Source organism: Pseudophryne corroboree, chromosome 5, assembly GCF_028390025.1.
Source record: "Pseudophryne corroboree isolate aPseCor3 chromosome 5, aPseCor3.hap2, whole genome shotgun sequence".
Classification (NCBI taxonomy): Eukaryota; Metazoa; Chordata; class Amphibia; order Anura; family Myobatrachidae; genus Pseudophryne; species Pseudophryne corroboree.
In genome coordinates this window covers 403,758,791-403,774,323 of record NC_086448.1, presented here as the reverse complement: position 1 = coordinate 403,774,323, position 15,533 = coordinate 403,758,791, and the positions used below count along the sequence as shown (strand labels likewise).

The 15,533-nt window shown below is 47.2% G+C and overlaps 1 protein-coding gene and 1 pseudogene across 1 annotated transcript in view; one reads left to right on the top strand and one right to left on the bottom strand.

Moving 5' to 3' along the window:
• Nucleotides 1-15,533, bottom strand: part of LOC134927784 (poly(rC)-binding protein 3-like) — a 2,026,162-nt gene that overhangs the window by 127,385 nt on the left and 1,883,244 nt on the right. The gene's annotated exons all lie outside the window — the stretch shown is intronic.
• Nucleotides 13,110-13,214, top strand: LOC134931206 (U2 spliceosomal RNA; annotated as a pseudogene).

Below are 15,533 nucleotides of genomic sequence, written 5' to 3'. Positions count from 1 at the left end.
ATTATTACCTTGCTTGAAGGTTCAGCGTTGGATAGGGTGCCTCCGTTATGGGAGCGTTCTGACCCGTTGGTGTCCAGTTACACCAACTTTATCACGTCATTCCGTAGGATCTTCGATGAGCCAGGCAGAACGACCGCTGCTTCTTCGGATTTGCTCCGAGTCCGAAAAAGGCTCCCGTTCAGTGGGGCAGTATGTGATTAATTTCCAAACCATAGCTTCGGAACTGCGCTGGAATAATGATGCTCTCCGGGCCGCTTTCTGGAATGGGCTCTCTGACCGTCTAAAGGACGAACTGATCACTAGGGACTTGCCAGATTCCTTAGAAGAGTTGATCTCACTCTGTGTAAAGGTGGATCTTCGTATGCAGGAACGAGGTGGTGAACGTAGTCGGACTGAACGATCCAGATTCCGGTCTCTCCCGACTAAGTAAACGATCACTCCAAGTCCAGACGAACCTATGCAAATTAATCGATCTCGGCTGTCCCTGGAAGAATGACAGCACCGTCGTGAGGGTCGACTCTGCCTCTACTGTGGAGCTGCGGATCACTTTCTCAAGTTTTGTAAGTCCCGTCCGGGAAACGGGCAGTCCTAGCTTGTTCCGGAGGAGTCGAGTTAGGGGTTACATCTAAACCTTCTCCGACAGTGGACTGTTTACTCTCCGTGTCCTTGTTTTCTGGGTCTATAGCTAAACCTGTTAAGGCCCTGCTGGACTCCGGGGCTGAAGGGAATTTTGTGTCTCTTTCTTGCGTTCAAAAACTGGGTTTACAGTTACAATCCGTCGAACGACCTATTACGCTGACTGCCATCAATGGTACCCAAATTTCTAATGGTCTTATTTCAAGTCGCACAGTGCCAATCAAACTGCAGGTTGGAGTGCTACATCAAGAACATCTGGAGTTCCTAGTGATTCGGGAGATGCCTCACGATCTGGTTTTTGGTCTTCCTTGGCTTAAAGTACACAACCCTCACGTCGACTGGAAGTTGTCACAAATAGTATCTTGGAGTTCATTCTGTCCTTCTAATTGTCTCACTCCTGTTTATCCGCTCCGTGTATCTTCCAAGTCGGATGAGGAGCTCATTCCGGAGGCTTATCGGGAGCTCGCAGACGTGTTTTCGGAACAGGCGGCCGATCAGTTACCACCCCATAGACCCTGGGACTGTCCCATTGAGCTCATCCCAGGGAAGATGCCACCCGGGGGCGCATTTATCCTTTGTCATTGCCCGAGACCCAAGCCATGTCGGACTATATCAAGTCTAATCTGCAGAAAGGATTCATTCACCCCTCTACTTCCCCGGTGGATGACATTCTGATATTTTCTAAGAATCTCACGGAGCATAGAATTCAGGTCAAGGAGGTACTTCTTCGTCTATGAAGGAATCATCTCTACGGTAAGATCTCCAAATGTACCTTTGAGGTTCCTTCAATTCCATTTCTTGGTTACGTCATCTCAGGTACGGAGCTTCGCATGGATCCGGAAAAACTCACTGCTATTCGGGACTGGACTCAGCCTCTTTCTTTGAAAGCGGGACAAAGGTTTCTGGGTTTTGCGAATTACTACCGGAAATTCATAAAGGGATTCTCTACCATTGTGGCACCTATTACTGCTCTAACCAAAAAGGGGTCTGACCCAAGTCACTGGTCTTCTGAAGCTGTAGCAGCGTTCGCTCAGTTGAAAGCAGCCTTTATGTCCGCTCCGGTACTCCAGCAACCAAATTTTTCAAAACCATTCTTCTTGGAGGTCGATGCTTCCTCGTTCGGCATCGGTGCCATGCTCTCACAGTACTCCTCTGACGGGAAGTTGCATCCATGTGGTTTCCATTCTCGCAAGTTCTCTCCTGCTGAAAGAAACTACACCATCGGAGATCAGGAACTCTTGGCAATAAAATCTGCCCTGGAAGAATGGAGATATCTATTGGAAGGTGCTAAACACCTAATTACGATTTATACCGATCACAAGAACTTGCTGTATCTCAAGACAGCCCAATGATTGAATCCCCGTCAAGCTAGATGGGCGCTCTTCTTCACTCGATTCTCGTTTGTCATTAAGTACCGGTCCGGGATGCTTAACACCAAAGCTGATGCTTTATCTCGCTCCTTGACGGCTTCAGATGAGGAGAATCCCGTTGGAAAGGCTTTGATTCTCAGTCCAGTTATTATTTCAGCAGCTCCCACCGCTCTGGGTCCTCCTTCTGGGAGAATGTCTCTGCCAGCTAAATTCCACCAAGGTTGTTGCAGTGGGCTCATGTTTCCAAGTTTTCCGGTCATCCTGGAGTTCAAAAGATGTGGGAGTTTCTACGAAGATCTTACTGGTGGGATACTATGAAGAAGGATATTCAAAGTTGTGTCAACTCATGTCCTCAGTGTGCTCAGCACAAAATTCTTCATTTGCCTCCTGCGGGGTTTTTGCATCCACTGTCCATTCCTAAGAGGCCTTGGACCCATATCTCTATGGACTTTGTCACTGAATTGCCCCTCTCCAAGGGTCACAATACCGTCTGGGTAATTATTGACCGTTTCTCTAAGATGGCACATTTTGTACCTTTGACCGGGTTACCATCAGCTCCCAAGTTGGCTTTGTTATTTATCCGGGAACATTTCCGCCTGCACGGGTTACCACAGGAAATCATCTCTGATCGGGGGGTACAGTTCACTGCAAGATTCTGGAGAGCCCTCTGTACAGTCTTACAAATAAAACTCAAGTTTTCATCCGCTTACCATCCACAAACCAATGGGCAAACTGAACGCGTCAATCATGATTTATAGACTTTTCTCCGTGTTTACCTCTCTCCCTCGCAAGATGATTGGGTGGAACTGTTGCCATGGGCCGAGTTTGCCCATAATCATCTGTACCACTCTTTGACCGGTGAGTCCCCATTTTTCATTAATTATGGATTTCATCCCCAAGTTCCAGAATTACCCATTTGTCCTCCAGAGGATGTTCCTGCTGCAGCCTCTACTCTCCGGCACTTCAGTCAAATTTGGAGTCGAGTCCATGCTAACCTCAAGAGAGTCTCCAGCCGTTATAAGTTCTTTGCAGATAGGAAGCGACGAGCAGCTCCCCAATATAAGGTTGGTGACAGGGTATGGCTCTCTACCCGCAATCTTCGGTTAAGGGTGCCCACTATGAAGTTCGCTCCGAGGTTTATTGGTCCTTATCCCGTGTTACAAGTCCTGAACCCGGTTGTCTGCAAATTGGGATTGCCTTCCCACCTCCGGATACCAAATTCCTTCCATGTGTCTCTCCTTCTCCCCCTTATTTTAAACCGGTTCCATTCAAAGTCCCCGAGGCCAACCTTTGCAGAGACTGAAGCTGGAACGGACTTTGAAATCAAAGCTATTCTTGATTAGCCCCAAGGAAAGGAGCTGGGTCAAGGCTACGGAAGTTATGGCTCCCTGACTGGTGCGGATCTTCCATTGCAGACATCCAACAAAACCTGGGAAGTGTCCGGGGACCACTCCTGGAGGAGGGGGTACTGTCACACGCCAGAGGCGGCGTTCGCCGCGCTTACCCCTGCGTGCTTGCTTGTCTGTGTGGCGGCCTCCGCCTTCGGTGGTCCACGGGCTCCGGCGGCTGGCTGGCGCGGCTCCCGGCGGTTCTCCAGGGCAGGGGCGCCGCCATGACACCCGGCATCACGTGGGCGGGGAGCAGGTGACGTCATCAGACTGTTCCGCCAATCCAGTAGAGGCGGGAGATTCAAAGTCAGACGCCGGGCAGAGCCTCGGTGCCTAAGTATCGTCTCTTTTCTGAAGTGGATGCCAGAGCTCCCGTACGCATTGTGTTTCCCAGCAGCTATACTCCTTTGCACCTAGCATTCAGGGTGCCTTCCTGCAGCACAGTCTCCAGTGATCCGAGCAACTAGTGTGTTCCTCTGCAGTGCAGTTGGCAGCGATCCCTGGATTCAGCAAGGCCTGCGGGCCGAACCAACCTTAGTGCTTCCAGCGTTCAGTGTCATTTACCATCGCTCAAAAGTTCTTCATTCATCAGTGTCTTTAAACACCGCTCACCAATTCTTCAGTGTCATTTATCATCGCTCACAAGTTCTTCATTCATCAGTGTCCTTAAACACCGCTCACCAATTCTTCAGTGTCATTTACCATCGCTCACAAGTTCTTCATTCATCAGTGTCTTTAAACACCCCTCACCAATTCTTCAAGGTCATTTACCATCGCTCACAAGTTCTTCATTCATCCGTGTCTTTAAACATCGCTCACAAATTCTTCAGTGTCCTTCTTCATTGCTCATGAATTCTTCAGTAACTTTTTGACATTGCCTACAACTTCACGTTCTTTCATGTGCCGCTGTATTGCTCCCTTTCTTTAATAAAGTTCCTCAGCATTCTTTTACCAAACCTAACTATTAGAGTCTTGTATGAGGAAATCCTATATCCGACCATCCCTGCTCCGACCCACCTGTGGTTCCTATTCCCGACCATCGGAAGAACCCCCGAGTCCACAACATTCCCAACCCAGGTCAGTGACAGCCTGATCTAATTGAACTATTGAAAATCAAGTATAGGGGTCGTGCTAGTTGTGAACTAAGCTCCATAAGAACCCTCGGGTGAAGTCTATCAGGACCAGGTGATTTATTAATCTTAATTTTGCTTAGTCTCTCCCGGACTACTTCTTTGCTTAAACAAGTATCTAACCATGAATCATTACTGTCACAATTGTTATGCTCTACCCCCACCATCAGTTCTTCACTGGTGAATACTGATGAAAAGAATCTGTTCAGTATTTCCACTTTTATTTCGTCATCATTTATCAATTCTCCTAATTCATCTTTTAATGAACCTATATACGCATACGTGCAGGTTAGAATTGTATCGGTATGTTGCTGTTTTGCTTTTACAAAACTTTGTAACTATATAGCCAGTCTTTTCCATAAGCTCCCAAAAGGCGTATTAGAAATCCTCCAGATTAATGTAAATAGCAATTGCAATATAGGTTAATAAGTACCAATGATTTGTTGTTGGTAAAGCAACCACAGCAGTCTCATGCAAAATATAGCCAAATGATAGAAACATGAAAAAAGCGGCAACTGGAACAGGGTATGCATATATGTCACTGCAATGCCGGCGTCCCACCTTTATGCACTTTCCAAGCACTTTTTCATAGTGAGCATAATTACCCCTCCTTAAGCTTGCACTTTATATCCAGCCGTGGGTGTCTCCTGTTTCTCGTATAGCCAATGGTGAGACTTTCACCGAAGCGGGAGCTGGTATCCGGACAATGAGGAGATCCCCAAGTGGCGGTGACACTGTTGTTGGAGGTATCGGAATGGTGGAAGTATGGCTTATAGGCCCTACACACTTGTCGATGTAACTGAAAGATATGAACGATCTCGTTCATTAATGAACGAGACACCGCTCATATATTTCAGTGTGGAGGCACCAGCGATGACCGATGTGCGGCCCCGCGCTCGTTCATCGCTGGTGCCCCGTCGGCTATGCATGCAGGCCAATATGGATGATCTCGTCCATATTTGCCTGCACTTGTATGGAGCCGTGTGACGGGGGGAGTGAAGAAACTTCACTCTCCCCGTCACTACCCCCCACCGCCGGGTCGACCGTCTGCCGTATCGGCGGTCGGGCAACTCGGCGGCGTATTGCCATGTCTGTAGGGCCCATTAGGAATACCGTGGTCAAAACGTTTAATCCTTCAATGCACAGGGACTTTTTCAAGACTAAAGTATTCGTAACTATTTCCTTCCTTTTAAGTTCCTTCATTGATTATTAGATTAATTACAGCTGACTGCTTGTGTTATTAAGCCTATTCTTTTAAATGTTATCAAGTTTGTCTGCATATATGCTTATTGCAAAGATGATTGTAACATATATCTTAAAATTTACATACATAATTTATACATATACTTTCATTTTATTACATTGTTTATTTTAAAATAAATTGTAACACGGACCTCCTTTATTACACAATGCATAGCATAAAAGATAGCAGTAAGGGACAATGTCATCACAATATAATATCACAGTGATGACATTGACCCAGATACAAAATCTTAAGAAGGTAAAGGTCATACTAACAGTTAACAGAATGATAGTCGTAATGATAATGAGGGTGGAGATGTTATATCTGTTAGACTTGTGTGGTACATAATAAATATATATATATATATATATATATGTATATATATATATATATATATATATATATATATATATAGAGTGCTTATAAACTCCAAACAGACATGGTTTACAATATGGAGAGAGAATGGATGTTTCTCAAAAGTATCACTGTAAATAATGGTAAGGTATTTCCAATTGAACTATCAATATCCAATATTTCTGACAAATAAAACAATATAAAACAATATAAACTAGTATGATTTAGTTTTTCTTTCTTATATTGATTTTTTGCAGATATGTATATATTCTATTCTATTATTGTTTATTTGTTTCTATCTTTCATAATGGGAACCAAGATATGGTATATAAACATTAAGATCACAGTCACCCCAATATAAATATAATCACATTAACTGTACATCTTTAAGCATTATGTACAAACATTCCTCACAAAGTAGGTATTGATGCTGTTAAATACTATTTAGATAAAGATCTGGATCAGGGAGATGGGCAACGTGACTTTGTTATAGATGCCATTTCATTTATATTAACACATAATTATTTTTTGTCTAATTACACATATCACCTTCAAACACTGGGGGCGGCTATGTGGACTAGATTTGCACCTATTTTTGTGAATCTTTATATGAGCCGCTTCGAGGAATGCTATCCTGTATCTGGAGCGGCCCATAAAGAGACAATCTGGTCCTCTATGGCCATTTTATTGATGATTTATTTATTATTTTGGAAGGGGGCTACACGAGAGCACTAAAAAAATAAGAATTTACTTACCGATAATTCTATTTCTCGTAGTCCGTAGTGGATGCTGGGGACTCCGTCAGGACCATGGGAGTTTAGTGGCTCCGCAGGAGACAGGGCACAATAATAAAAGCTTTAGGATCAGGTGGTGTGCACTGGCTCCTCCCCCTATGACCCTCCTCCAAGCCTCAGTTAGGATACTGTGCCCGGACGAGCGTGCATAATAAGGAAGGATATTGAATCCCGGGTAAGACTCATACCAGCCACACCAATCACACCGTACAACCTGTGATCTGAACCCAGTTAACAGTATGATAACAACGAAGGAGCCTCTGAAAAGATGGCTCACAACAAGAATAACCCGATTTTTGTAACAATAACTATGTACAAGTATTGCAGACAATCCGCACTTGGGATGGGCGCCCAGCATCCACTACGGACTACGAGAAATAGAATTATCGGTAAGTAAATTCTTATTTTCTCTAACGTCCTAAGTGGATGCTGGGGACTCCGTCAGGACCATGGGGATTATACCAAAGCTCCCAAACGGGCGGGAGAGTGCGGATGACTCTGCAGCACCGAATGAGAGAACTCCAGGTCCTCCTCAGTCAGGGTGTGCCCCTGACCAAGTAGCAGCTCGGCAAAGTTGTAAAGCCGAGACCCCTCGGGCAGCCGCCCAAGATGAGCCCACTTCCTTGTGGAATGGGCTTTTACTGATTTTGGCTGTGGCAAGCCTGCCACAGAATGTGCAAGCTGAATTGTACCACAAATCCAGCGAGCAATCGTCTGCTTAGAAGCAGGAACACCCATCTTGTTGGGTGCATACAGGCTAAACAGCGAGTCAGATTTTCTGACTCCAGTCGTCCTGGAAACATATATTTTCAGGGCCCTGACAACGTCAAGTAACTTGGAGTCCTCCAAGTCCCTAGTAGCCGCAGGTACCACAATAGGTTGGTTCATGTGAAAAACAGAAAACACCTTACGGAGAAATTGAGGACGAGTCCTCAATTTTGCCCTGTCAGAATGAAAAATTAAGTAAGGGCTTTTATATGATAAAGCCGCCCATTCTGACACACGCCTGGCTGAAGCCAGGGCTAATAGAATCTTCACCTTCCATGTGAAATATTTTAATTCCACAGTGGTGAGTGGATCACCAATGTGACTTTAGGAAACTCAAAACAACATTGAGATCCCAAGGTGCCACTGGGGGCACAAAAGGAGGCTGTATATGCAGTACCCCTTTTTACAAACGTCCGAACTTCAGGCACTGAAGCCAGTTCTTTCTGGAAGAAATTTGACAGGGTCGAATTTTGAACCTTAATGGACCCTAATTTTAGGCCCATAGACAGTCCTGTTTTCAGGAAATGTAGGAAACGACCCAGTTGGAATTCCTCTGTAGGGACCTTCTTCGCCTCACACCACGCAACATATTTTCGCCAAATGCGGTGAAAATGTTTTGCGGTTACATCCTTCCTGGCTTCGACCAGGGTAGGGATGACTTCATCTGGAATGCCCTTTCAGGATCCGGCGTTCAACTGCCATGCCGTCAAACGCAGCCACGGTAAGTCTTGGAACAGACAAGGCCCCTGCTGGAGCAGGTCCTTTCTTAAAGGTAGAGGCCACGGTTCTTCCGTGAGCATCTCTTGAAGTTCCGGGTACCAAGTCCTTCTTGACCCATCCGGAACCACGAGTATCGTTCTTACTCATCTCCTTCTTATGATTCTCAGTACTTTTGGTATGAGATGCATAGGAGGGAACACATACCCTGACTGGTACACCCACAGTGTTACCAGGGCGTCCACCGCTATTGCCTGAGGGTCCCTTGACCTGGCGCAATATTTGTCTAGTTTTTTGTTCAGGCGGGACGCCATCATGTCCACCTTTGGTTTTTCCCAACGGTTTACAATCATGTGGAAGACTTCCCGCTGAAGTCCCCACTCTCCCGGGTGGAGGTTATGCCTGCTGAGGAAGTTTGCTTCCCAGTTTTCCACTCCCGGAATTAACACTGCTGAGAGTGTTATCACATGATTTTTCGCCCAGCGAAGAATCCTTGCAGTTTCTGCCATTTCCCTCCTGCTTCATGTGCCGCCCTGTCTGTTTACGTGGGCGACTGCCGTGATGTTGTCCCACTGGATCAATACCGGCTGACCTTGAAGCAGAGGTCTTGCTAAGCTTAGAGCCTTGTAAATTGCCCTTAGCTCCAGTATATTTATGTGGAGAGAAATCTCCAGACTTGATCACACTCCCTGGAAATTTTTTCCTTGTGTGACTGCTCCCCAGCCACTCAGGCTGGCATCCGTGGTCACCAGGACCCAGTCCTGAATGTCGAATCTGCGGCCCTTTCATAGATGAGCACTCTGCAGCCACCGCAGAAGAAAACACCCTTGTCCTTGGAGACAGGGTTGTCCGCTGATGCATCTGAAGATGTGATCCGGACCATTTTCCCAGCAGATTCCACTGAAAGGTTCTTGCATGAAATCTACCGAATGGGATCGCTTTGTAAGAAACCACCATTTTTCACAGGACCCTTGTGCAATGATGCACTGATACTTTTCCTGGTTTTAGGAGGTTCCTGACTAGCTCGGATAACTCCCTGGTCTTCTTCTCCGGGAGAAAACATCCTTTTCTGGACTGTGTCCAGAATCATTCCTAGGAACATTAGACGTGTCGTCGGAAAAAGCTGCGATTTTGGAATATTTAGAATCCACTCGTGCTGTCGTAGAACTACTTGAGATAGTGCTACTCCGACCGCCAACTGTTCTCTGGACCTTGCCCTTATCAGGAAAGCGTCCATAATTCTTTTAGGAAGAATCATCATTTCGGCCATTACCATGGTAAAGACCCGGGGTGCCGTGGGCAATCCAAACGGCAGCATCTGAACTGATAGTGACAGTTCTGTACCACGAACCTGAGATACCCTTGGTGAGAAGGGCAAAATTTGGACATGTAGGTAAGCGTCCCTGATATCCAGTGACACCATATCGTCCTGGTTCGCTATCACTGCTCTGAGTGACTCCATCTTGATTTGAACCCTTGTATGTAATTGTTCAAATCTTTTTGATCTCACCGAGCCGTTTGGCTTCAGTACCACAATATAGTGTGGAATAATACCCCTTCCCTTGTTGTAGGAGGGGTACTTTGATTATCACCTGCTGGGAATACAGCCAGTGAATGTTTTTTTTTTTTTTCCAATACTGCCTCCCTGTCGGAGGGAGACGTTGGTAAAGCAGACTTCAGGAACTTGTGAGGGGAAGACGTCTCGAATTTCCAATGTACACCTGGGATACTACGTGTAGGATCCAGGAGTCCACTTGCGAGTGAGCCCACTGCGTGCTGAAACTCTTGAGATGACCCCCCACCGCACCTGAGTCCGCTTGTATGGCCCCAGCGTCATGCTGCGGACTTGGCAGAAGCTGTGGAGGACTTCTGTTCCTGGGAATGGGCTGCCTGCTGCAGTCTTCTTCCCTTTCCTCTAACCCTGGGCAGATATGACTGGCCTTTTGCCCGCCTGCCTTTATGGGTACGAAAGGACTGAGACTGAAAAGACTGTGTCCTTTTCTGCTGAGATGTGACTTGGGGTAACAAAAGTGGATTTTCCAGCTGTTGCCATGGCCACCAGGTCCGATGGACCGCCCCTTTATACGGCAATATTTCCATGTGCCGTCTGGAATCTGCATCACCTGACCACTGTCGTGTCTATAAACATCGTCTGGCAGATATGGACATCACATCTACTCTTGATGCCAGAATGCAAATATCCCTCTGCGCATCTCGCATATATAGAAATGCATCCTTAAAATGCTCTATAGTCAATAAAATATTGTTCCTGTCAAGGGTATCAATATTTTCAGTCAGGAAATCCGACCAAGCCCCCCCAGCGCTGCACATCCAGGCTGAGGCGATTGCTGGTCGTAGTATAACAACAGTATGTGTGTATATACTTTTTAGGATATTTTTCAGCTTCCTATCAGCTGGCTCTTTGAGGGCGGCCGTATCTGGAGACGGTAACGCCACTTGTTTTTATAAGCATGTGAGCGCCTTATCCACCCTAAGGTGTGTTTCCCAACTCGCCCTCACTTCTGGCGGGAAAAGGTATACCTCCAATAATTTTCTATCGGAGGAAACCCACGTATCATCACACACTTTAATTTATCCGATTCAGGAAAAACTACAAGTAGATTATTCCCATCCTACATAATACCCTTATTTGTGGTACTTGTAGTATCAGAAATATGTAACACCTCCTTCATTGCCCTTAACATGTAACGTGTGGCCCTAAAGGAAAATACGTTTGTTTCTTCACCGTCGACACTGAAGTCAGTGTCCGTGTCTGTGTCGACCAACTGAGGTAAATGGGCGTTTTTACAAGCCCCTGACGGTGTCTGAGACGCCTGGACAGGTACTAATTTGTTTGCCGGCCGTCTCATGTCGTCAACCGACCTTGCATCGTGTTGACATTATCACGTAATTCCTAAATAAGCCATCCATTCCGGTGTCGACTCCCTAGAGAGTGACATCACCAAAACAGGCAATTTGCTCCGCCTCCTCACCAACATCGTCCTCCTACATGTCGACACACACGTACCGACACACAGCACACACACAGGGAATGCTCTGATAGAGGACAGGACCCCACTAGCCCTTTGGGGAGACAGAGGGAGAGTTTGCCAGCACACACCAAAAACGCTATAATTATACAGGGACAACCCCTTATACAAGTGTTTTCCCTTATAGCATTTTCACATATGTAATCATATCGCCAAATAAGTGCCCCCCCTCTCTGTTTTAACCCTGTTTCTGTAGTGCAGGGGAGAGCCTGGGAGCCTTCCTCACAGCAGAGCTGAGCAGGAAAATGGCGCCGTGTGCTGAGGAGAATAGGCCCCGCCCCCTAAAACGGCGGGCTCTTCTCCCGGAGTTTGTGAGATCTGGCAGGGGTTAAATACATCCATATAGCCTCAAGGGCTATATGTGATGTATTTTAGCCATAAAAAAGGTATAATACATTGCTGCCCAGGGCGCCCCCCCCCAGCGCCCTGCACCCTCAGTGACCGCTGGTATGAAGTGTGCTGACAACAATGGCGCACAGCTGCAGTGCTGTGCGCTACCTTATGAAGACTGAAAGTCTTCTGCCGCCTGTTTCCGGACCTCTGGACCTCTTCAACTTCGGCATCTGCAAGGGGGGTCGGCGGCACGGCTCCGGGACGAACCCCAGGGTGAGACCTGTGTTCCGACTCCCTCTGGAGCTAATGGTGTCCAGTAGCCTAAGAAGCAAATCCATCCTGCACGCAGGTGAGTTTACTTCTCTCCCCTAAGTCCCTCGTAGCAGTGAGCCTGTTGCCAGCAGGACTCACTGAAAATAAAAAACCTAACTTAAACTTTTATTCTAAGCAGCTCAGGGGAGCCACCTAGATTGCACCCTTCTCGGCCGGGCACAAAGATCTAACTGAGGCTTGGAGGAGGGTCATAGGGGGAGGAGCCAGTGCACACCACCTGATCCTAAAGCTTTTATTATTGTGCCCTGTCTCCTGCGGAGCCGCTAAACCCCCATGGTCCTGACGGAGTCCCCAGCATCCACTTAGGACGTTAGAGAAATTTATTAATTATTTGAACACTAAAATGTTTTATTTATCTTTCACTCACACTTTTAGCACTGACACCATTAATTTTCTGTATGTCTCCCCCTCTGCCTGGGTTGGCTTCATTATTCAATCTAAATATATGAAATCTGTAGGTGTGTCAAACTATTTACATTATTCAAGTAGTCAGCTTGGATTTTAAATATTCAAAAAAACCAAATACTCCGTTCAAGGAGAAACTGTGCATGTGACAAAGATTTCTTCTCTCAGATGAAAGTTATGTTGGATCATTTTAAAAATAGGGGTTACCCTGAACACATCCTTAACAGTGCTAGAAAATATGCTGGACAATTATGTTGAACCAAGCTTCTGATCAATAAATCTAAAATAGATATGAAGGAACAACAACAAAAATACCCATTAAATAAGAACGTAAAGACAGAAAAAATGAACGAAGGACTGCATAGGACAGAGAGAATATAAGCACCCTGTTTGTTATGAAGCTGAGCTGGCTGAAACTGGTTTTTTAGTTTGCTAGGGGTGAAGAGGAGGTTAAGGCTGTCAATCAATCATTTAGCCAATGGAATTTGTTTGGTAGGCGGGGCGTTGGAGTTTATATAGGGCAGGGCTGAGGAATTCAAATCCTCTTGCCATTTTGGGATCCCTGGATGTGGTATTGTATTGGTATCATTCACTTCTCGGCCTTTTGGCTAAGATCAAGTGTAGTATCTGTTCTTATCAGTGGAGAAAAACCGACCGGTTAGCCCTACTTCATGGGGGGAGCGTGAACTCCCCATGTTGTATGAGGCACGGTTTGGTGGAGATCCCTTCTGCATAGGGGAATAATTCAACCCTATGTGGTACAGGGAGCCACCCGGTGTAGTATCCACTGTAGAGAAACACAGGGTGGAGTACCTGTTCTTACACTAGGAGCGTGAGAGGTTCCTAGATGTGGAATGGAGAAACACCCTGTGGAGTATCATGCCGGGGTGTGGCGGGCCCCTGGTCGGGAGTGGAGAAAAACTGGGCTGAGTATTCCTATCGTCGTACAGGGCGGACCCTTGCGATTGTTTAGGAAACAGCCTGGTCCAGTATCTACTCTTGTACTGGGGGTTGACCCTGGCATAGAGCAGTACGAAGCTTGGTCTGGCTGGAGGCTGGAAGCAGCTTAGAAGCCCGAGGTGAAACGTGCCCCTGGTGTTCTGGATGCCAGGGGTGCCCGAACCCGCACTGGTGAATCGGCTCCCACCACGTGCACAGTAAGGCACTTTGCACCGCTCACCTCCCCAACTTCTGGAGCACCACATCCTTTGCCCTGGCCTTTTGGCTAGGGCAAGGATAATTTTTTACCCACCCCCGGCCTTCTGGCTGGGGCTTATTTATTTATTTATGCCCACATATGAGTTTTTGCACTTGCACCTGCACTTGCACAAACTTTAGCACTTTTATTCGTTTTTTGTAGTTTGTAGTGTGTCACGGTCACGTTTTTCGTTTGGGGTTAAGGTGAGACCCTTATGGGCCGCCCTCTCCTCTAAAGTTGCTGAGGTCCTCTCCACGGGGGGAGGACCAGACGCAGTTATCGGTCCCCAGGGGGACGCTTCGGCTAACCTTGGGGACACCCGAGGGTTCCCCTGCGCTTTGGCAAAGGGGGACCCACAGTCCTTTTTTTCCCTCAGGGCCTTTTGGCTCTGAGGGTTAGAGGAGTAACGGGGCCCTTCTCCTTTGGGAGAGGGTCCAAGTACCTATGCCCCCAGCACGTTTGGTCACAGACACTGGGTGATGAAGCACCGCACCTCGGGCTTCAAGTAAAAAAAAAAAAAAAAAAAAAAAAAATTGGTATCATTCACACAGGTTTTTCAGCTTGTTTTATATTTAGCTAGAAGTTTAAATTTCCAGTTACAGTCCTTAATATTATTGGGTTAACTCATAATTTACTAAACTGAATAATATTGTTGTTTTATAAGAAGGTTTATATTCAATTTCCTGTCAGGTATTTGTCAGGGTGTTGTATTTTACCTCAGGATGCCCCGTCCCCGTCGTAGTGCTCCCCCCCTCGCCGTTTGGTTGAGGCAGCCAGACCGCTTGCAGCTGCTGCTGCTTCTCCGGCGGTGAGAGGAGCCCGGCGCTTCACTGTGCGCGGGTCTCGTCGCACAATCACCGCCGCCGGAGCTCCGTCAGCCGCGGCTGCGGCTAGCGTGCCAGCGTCTCCCTCCCCTTCGGTGCTGCGTGCATGGCTGGCAAGTGCGTCCGCCAGCCCTGCAGGCACCCCCCGCCGGCCATCCTCAGTGATAGTTAGTGAGTCGGGTGTCTCGGCGGCAGCGGCGATAAGCCCCGCCCCCGACTCCATTTTAGTTAGTAACGCTGCCTTGCAGCCATCACCCACAGCTTCAGGAGCTGGGGGGGTGATTGCGGGCGGCAACAATCAGTCACCAGCATTTATGCAAGGGGGAGTGAATTTATTAAGCTCCCCCACATCTGGAGGTGTTGGGAATGTTGGGAGGCATTCAGTGAATGCTCCTAGCATTACTAACCAGCGGAGAGGGATGGTGACAGGCATGGATGCAACAGGGGTTTTATACGGAATGCAGGCCCCTATACACAATCAAGCCGTAGGCGGTGCGCAGCCTGCGCAGGTAGCCATATTTTAATCAAGTTGATCAGCAGTTAATGCATTTGCCTTTCGCAGGGCAACAGCAGTTTTTTAACCCTCAATTACATAACGTAGGCCAATTTTATCAGCCGCATATCGTTCCACATTTTGCCCGGTTTCATCCGCTCCGCAGTTAATTAATCAATTAGGGCAATTAGTTCAAGCAATACCGAGCCAATTTGCAAACTCGCAGCATTTTGGTTTACCACCTTTGCCTCAGGCCCTTCCCCCGGTTAGGCCTCCGTCCCCGAGGCAGTCGCCTGTTATCATGCCTCTTTTGCTTCCTGGGGTGCAGACGCCATTGGATGCACCTACGGTGTCAGATTCATCTGCTCAGGCAGGGATTAATGCAGTTTTATTAAGCCCGCAGGTTGTACCTTCTCAGGCAGTGTCGTTAGATGCGTTGACTACAGTGGACCCACAAGCAACGAGTCAAGATGCGGTGGGCGCGCCGCACAATGAGG